Below are 6,129 nucleotides of genomic sequence, written 5' to 3'. Positions count from 1 at the left end.
CAGAAATAGATGATTTTTCTTCTATTTCCTATTTTTTAATAAGAATAAGTTACTCTAAATGCGACATCGCTCCATTATATCGTATTGTTCTGAAACAGGTGACATTACATTTAGAATTAACTTATCCTCATCAAAAAATATGAAATAGATAGAAAAAACAGCTATAGTTAATAAAATAAAAATAATTAAAACTGGATATGTTTAATAATAATTATTAGTAATAACTTTATTAAAAAAAGTAAATAATACAAATTATACAATAAATAAAATTTCTTTTTCAGACCAAGGCTCGCACGGCACTGCTATTCTTAACTTGTTCATATAAATACAATAATAATAATAAATCAATACAATGGCATTAAATAATATAAAATACAACTAACAAAGTTTTGTCGCGAACTTATTCGAAGCGCGGCGAGAAAACGTGAATTGGATCAATGATATCTATGTATAAAAATGCAGACCCACGGATTAAAGCGAAGTAACGCGAAGAATCAAAATACATGCAATTAATCCAGTGACATTTTGGCCGCTCCGGCGCTCCGCAAAAGTTTAAAGCATGATGCGCACTTGAGCGAAGCGCGCCGAAGCCATATGCCATATGCGAAGCACTGTTTTCGCACGCGATGGATAAGTAAAGTTGTTTTAAGCTGACCTTTTTAATTTTAGTATTATGCGTACAGAAATATTATCTATGTGACGATTTGATAAAACATTGGATTCATAACATTAATATAAAAATGCCTTTTATTCTGCATTTTCCTCAATTTCTACCCAGGTATTGTCTCGTCTCAATTCATTATGATAATTTGGATTCTCAACATAACTCTTTGTAGCTCTGTATAATCATAATGAATGTTTCATCATCCTTGATCTCAGTAATTAAACTGAATTCACAGGTTGTACGATTCCTTTGCTATGCTTGAGATCTGAAACAAATAAATATGTATAATTATGTGACACATAAAAAGACATTGAGTATGGTTTATAGGATGAAAAAATTAAAAGTTGATGCCGTTGAAGGGCTCTAAAATCTCAACAGAAATTGGCTATGAACTTTTTATCTTAGTCTTTAAGTTAACACAGGCATTATTTTTCATAAGAAATAATTGTGGTGTTTATATGCCTTTTAATATAAGCAGGATTTAAAAACAATTGCTGATAAAGCAAATTTACATTTTTGAGTAGTATGCTCCACTTATTATATTTTTTAATTCTTACCTAACTTGGGTGTAAACCCTGGGTTAAATTCTTGAAAGAGGTCTTACAAGAGGCAGATCTTACCTCTTTCACAAAAACTGCATCATCTGCACTCTGAAGATTCCTGATTTGGGTTATCCGATCCTTTCTCTAAAATGATAGATACAATTTAAAAAATTTAAAACGATAATTTCAATAAACCAAATTCAGTTTGGATTCGTAATACATATTAATATTTTTAATAAACTTTGGAATATCTAATAATTAAATCACACTGTGCCAAATTAAAGTAGGCAGTGCCATAACTTTTTTATTTACAGCTCAATTAAAATATTTTTTATAAAGTTGATATGATATTTTTTTTAAAAATAATAATATTCATCTTCATTACTGAATATTTTGCGACTTTAATTTGGCCCACGGTGTAGGTACCTACCCTTTTCAGTTATTGCTTTTCTCAGGTAACAGTACATGTCTAATACCAACGAGAGAGTGGTCCACCAAAAAGTTCTACAACAAATGTTTGTCTTTAAATACAGGGTTTGTACCTGGATTGACATCACTGGATACCAAATTACCAGTAGGTTGATCATCTAAAAGATTATTTTAATTTTATTAGAACAAAATATCTGAAAACGTTCTTTATTTAACTAAATGCATATATACTTACTTTTAAGGTTTCGCACTTGATATCACTTTTGAAATAATGTAGGATCGTTCTTCGATAATGTATGTCTTTTGGAAAACAACTCCATGCATGCTGGCATCGGAACAACATACTTATGAAAGGGTTTACGGCCTGATTCCATCAATGTTTTTAATAAAAAGTTTAAACAATCACTAAAATTTCAGTAAAACTTTTTTCGATTTTTGACGGTGCATATTATTTGATTAAAACTGACTTGATTTGATTTGAAAAACGCTAAAAGTCATAATATTTTTTCCTCAAGCGCGACCGGTGGTTCGTCACAGAACTAATAAATTTGTGTATAACTGGTTGCGGTGAAAAAGTCCTTTCAAAGATCTCAATTTCAGTTTCCCATATATTTTAGTTTGTATATGAACATGTTGACTAAATAATTGTTAGACTCAAATCATAAATTTGAAATGTTTTTGTGCCAAATGTTTAACAGAAACTGTTTCATCATCATTTTTTTGCAGAAAAATTTATGATTAATTTAAAAATATAAAAATTTCCCAAATTTATTATTTCAGTGAAATAACTATCTACTCAACGTGCTTATTTTTTTACTATTTCTATTCTAAATATCTTAAGAACAGTTGCTCGTAGCGATTTTTACGAAGATATATTTTTTAAGTAGAAAATCACAGAGATGTATATTTTTTAGCTCGGTAGGTTTTATACAGGTACGGACAAAAAGTTATTACGCTTTAAAACAGTTAAAACACGCGTAGGTGGCGCCCCCTCTACTAGTAGGAGTCATATTGACATCAAAATCCAAATTCATCATGTCAAAAAACTCCCAGACACCAATTTTTATCCAAATATTTTTCCACGTTATTTCAGAAATTGTTTAGAAAAAATCAAAATAAAAATGAAACTTCTACACCCTGTATCTTTGAAACTAAGCATTTTAGGACATACATTTATAAGAACTTTTCTACTTATTTTTATCTACAGAATATAGGTACTTCCGAAGTTTCCGGAATACAGTTCGGACCACTCTGTATAGTAGAGCAAATAAATTTTTTATTACTCAACATATTTTTGATAAAGGTCCTTCTATGTTAATAACTTAAGATTAATTACGTCTCAAATTACAGGCAAATAGATATGAAAGCGTGAAACTAAATAATAATTGTAGACAATAATATGAACTGAGTTAATGGTCCAATTCCTGCCTTTAATACATTTTATTGTTACACTCGATTGGGTTTGTCTCGCTTTGGTTGATTTTGCCAAACTTGGTTAAAACCAACCGAGTACTTATAGAAATACATACTGAGTTCATAAATAATAATTTAGCTTTAATTATTTGCAGATGATGGCTAACGTAGTTTTAAAAGTAAAGTGTTTTGGTGTGTTGTGGTGAAATAAATTGACAGATGAAAAATTGACAAGAATTCGCTAATGACAGTTACATAATGAATTAAAACTAAAGGTTTAAAACTAGTTATACATAAGACATTTCGTTGTATATTAAAGTTATGTTAAGTATGTATTACGAATATTCGATACCATTTATGAATGACAAATATTATAAAAGATGAGTCTTAAATAAGGACAAATATTTTCAAAGCTATTAGATCTCGATAAAAGAAACATATTTTCTTTACCGTTTTTCAAATAAACTTTAAAAATAAAAAAAAATTACCTAAATTTTGAATATTTTCTCTGTTTTCTTTATTTTAAATGTAATCTACTACCTATGTTGCCATATTAACAAGATATTAAATGTTTAACAAAAAATTAAAAAAACAAGTATTAAAAAAAATCGCGAAAAAGCTATAAACGTGTTTCTGAAATCGAATTATACTACCCCTAAAAATATTTGCACTTATTATTTAAGACTCATCCTGGTAGTAGTAAGACATTTAGGTTTTAAATATTTGGTTCAAGGAACACAAATTATATTTTTTAATGTTTTGCATTTCCTATGAAACACATGATACAAATCAAATTAGAACAATGAAAAAAAAATATAGAAGCGATAGTTAGGGGCAATGGGAATACTTAATGAATAAATAATAATTAAATCTAATATAAATAAATAGACACTGTGCTATCAGTAGATGCTAGAAATTTATGGCTATCGTTTACTCTATACAGGGTGCTACAAATTCGAGGTACGAGCATTGGTATCGCGGTAACAGTAATAGATACGAAGATGGATAAATTGGGGCAAAGTTGCCGCCTTGGGATGTTCACTAAAATGCCATCAAAAAAGTTTTAAAAATTTCAAGGATTGCTGAGTTTTTTGGAAAAAACGGATTTTTTTGAAAATCAATTTTATTTTTTGCTGTAGTTAGTTTTTAGAAAATCAAAAAACTAATTGCACATAGCCACTTTATTAGGGCTATCTGAGAGTATTTTTAGATTTCTGAAATTAGATGATAATTTGTGAGATACAGAGGCCGACTTATTTTTTTTAAATACGGACCTGCATTTTTTATTTCAGATTTTGAAAGAACTCGGTCTCCTGAGTACAGTGATATGCCACACGTTTCGGACATTTGAGCATAATTTATTTAAACTAATTTCAAGTCCGGCTCTCTTTTTTTAAATATTTAATTTATTCATCATTACAATATTGATAAGCCTTCAAACTTAACTATGACGTGGGGTAAAACATTGAATGCGGAAAATCAAATGCAATAAAAAAAATAATATTTAAATAATTATTTATTTAAATATTTAATTATTATTGGGCATTATTTGACGTCATTTGTAAAATAGAAATCAATTTTTTTCAACATATGCAATAAAGAGTACAAAATGCCTTCGGAAGTATAAGAAGAAGATATGTTCGAAGAGCTATAAATAAAATTGAATATAATAACTACGATTAATATTATGCATATTGTTAGATCGTACACTGAGAATTTCAAATTCACAATAAAAAAATTAAAATAATATCTTTAAATTGCTGACCTGCATATTATTTCTTTTAATCTTTCAATTGCCTCGATTTGTCTTATTCAATTTTAATTCTAGCTGATCAATATTGTTGCAATGAATATAATAAGATTAAATAATTTAAAAAACCAGGGTAACTAACCTAACCTAACCTAACCGAACTTGAAAATATTTTAAATAATAATAAAATAGTTTTGTTGTTTTTATTGTTGTTAAGGTACCCAAAACAAAAAAAAAGTATAAAGTGTGGCATATCATTGTACTCAGGAAATCGAATTCTTTCAAAAATTGAAATAAAAAATGGAGGTCCGTATTTAAAAAAAAATAAGTCGGCCTCTGTATCTCACAAATTATCAACTAATTTGAAAATTTAAAAATACTATCAGATAGCCCTAATAAAGTGTCTATGAGAATATGCAATGAGTTTTTTGATTTTCTAAAAAGTGACGACAGGAAAAAATGAAATTGATTTTCAAAAAAATCCGTTTTTTTCAAAAAAACTCAGCAATCCTTGAAATTTTAAAACCTTTTTTGATGGCATGTTGGTGAACATCCCAAGGCGCAACTTTGCCCCAATTTAACCATCTTCGTATCTATTACGGTTTCCGAGATACCAATGCTCGTACCTCGAATTTGTAGCACCCTATATAATAATCTAGCAGAAATAAAGTTTTTAAAACTAGTATCAGGTAAATAGTGTTATATTATTAGGTCTAGTTAGTTACGCAACAATATTAAATATTTAGTACCACAAATAAATTAGATTTATTTACAAACTATTAAAATTATTGATTTAAAATAGAGATATTTATCGAAATATCACTTTTATGTAATAATTATCATATGGATAATGCATAATGTTTGATGCCATGATCCGCATTTGCTTATTACCTTTTTTTAATACGTGTATTTCTTTATGTTACCATACCCTCAGGTACGTCATAATGATATAGAGGCTATAAAGCCAGTGTTGGTAGGTATTTTCTGTAGCTAATATCCAAAAATACATTTGCTCGGAAACCCGGAATAGCCTTAAAAAAGTGAAGCATATAGAGAACTGACATATAAAACAGAGGGTAAAAATTGCATTTTTTTGTGAAATTTCATAATCCTCTCATGTAAAAATACATTCTGTAATACTCGAAGCATTTAGATATTTAAAAACGTATATTTAGGACTCAATCATAGTATTTTATTATTTTTAAATAAAATAATTTTAAATTATCTATTCTGTCGAATGCATATATTTATTTTTCTTTTGCATATTTGCTATTTTGCAATATCAGAGATATTTAAAATGTTTACTTGGGAATCGATTCTCATATTTAATA

The 6,129-nt window shown here is 28.2% G+C and overlaps 1 long non-coding RNA gene across 1 annotated transcript; it reads right to left on the bottom strand.

The window, feature by feature from the left end:
• Nucleotides 1-307: 307 nt before the first annotated feature.
• On the bottom strand, nucleotides 308-2,116 carry LOC115883089. The gene is made up of 4 exons (XR_004050326.1): nucleotides 1,871-2,116; nucleotides 1,637-1,793; nucleotides 1,222-1,350; nucleotides 308-929 (listed from the first exon to the last, which is right to left on the bottom strand). It is a non-coding gene; the product is annotated as an uncharacterized LOC115883089 (long non-coding RNA).
• Nucleotides 2,117-6,129: the final 4,013 nt, after the last annotated feature.

Source organism: Sitophilus oryzae, unplaced genomic scaffold (genome assembly GCF_002938485.1).
Source record: "Sitophilus oryzae breed Bouriz unplaced genomic scaffold, Soryzae_2.0 scaffold_1805_pilon_pilon, whole genome shotgun sequence".
NCBI classification, from domain to species: Eukaryota; Metazoa; Arthropoda; class Insecta; order Coleoptera; family Curculionidae; genus Sitophilus; species Sitophilus oryzae.
Note: the sequence above shows the minus strand (reverse complement) of the source record. Positions and strands in the feature narration are given on the sequence as shown.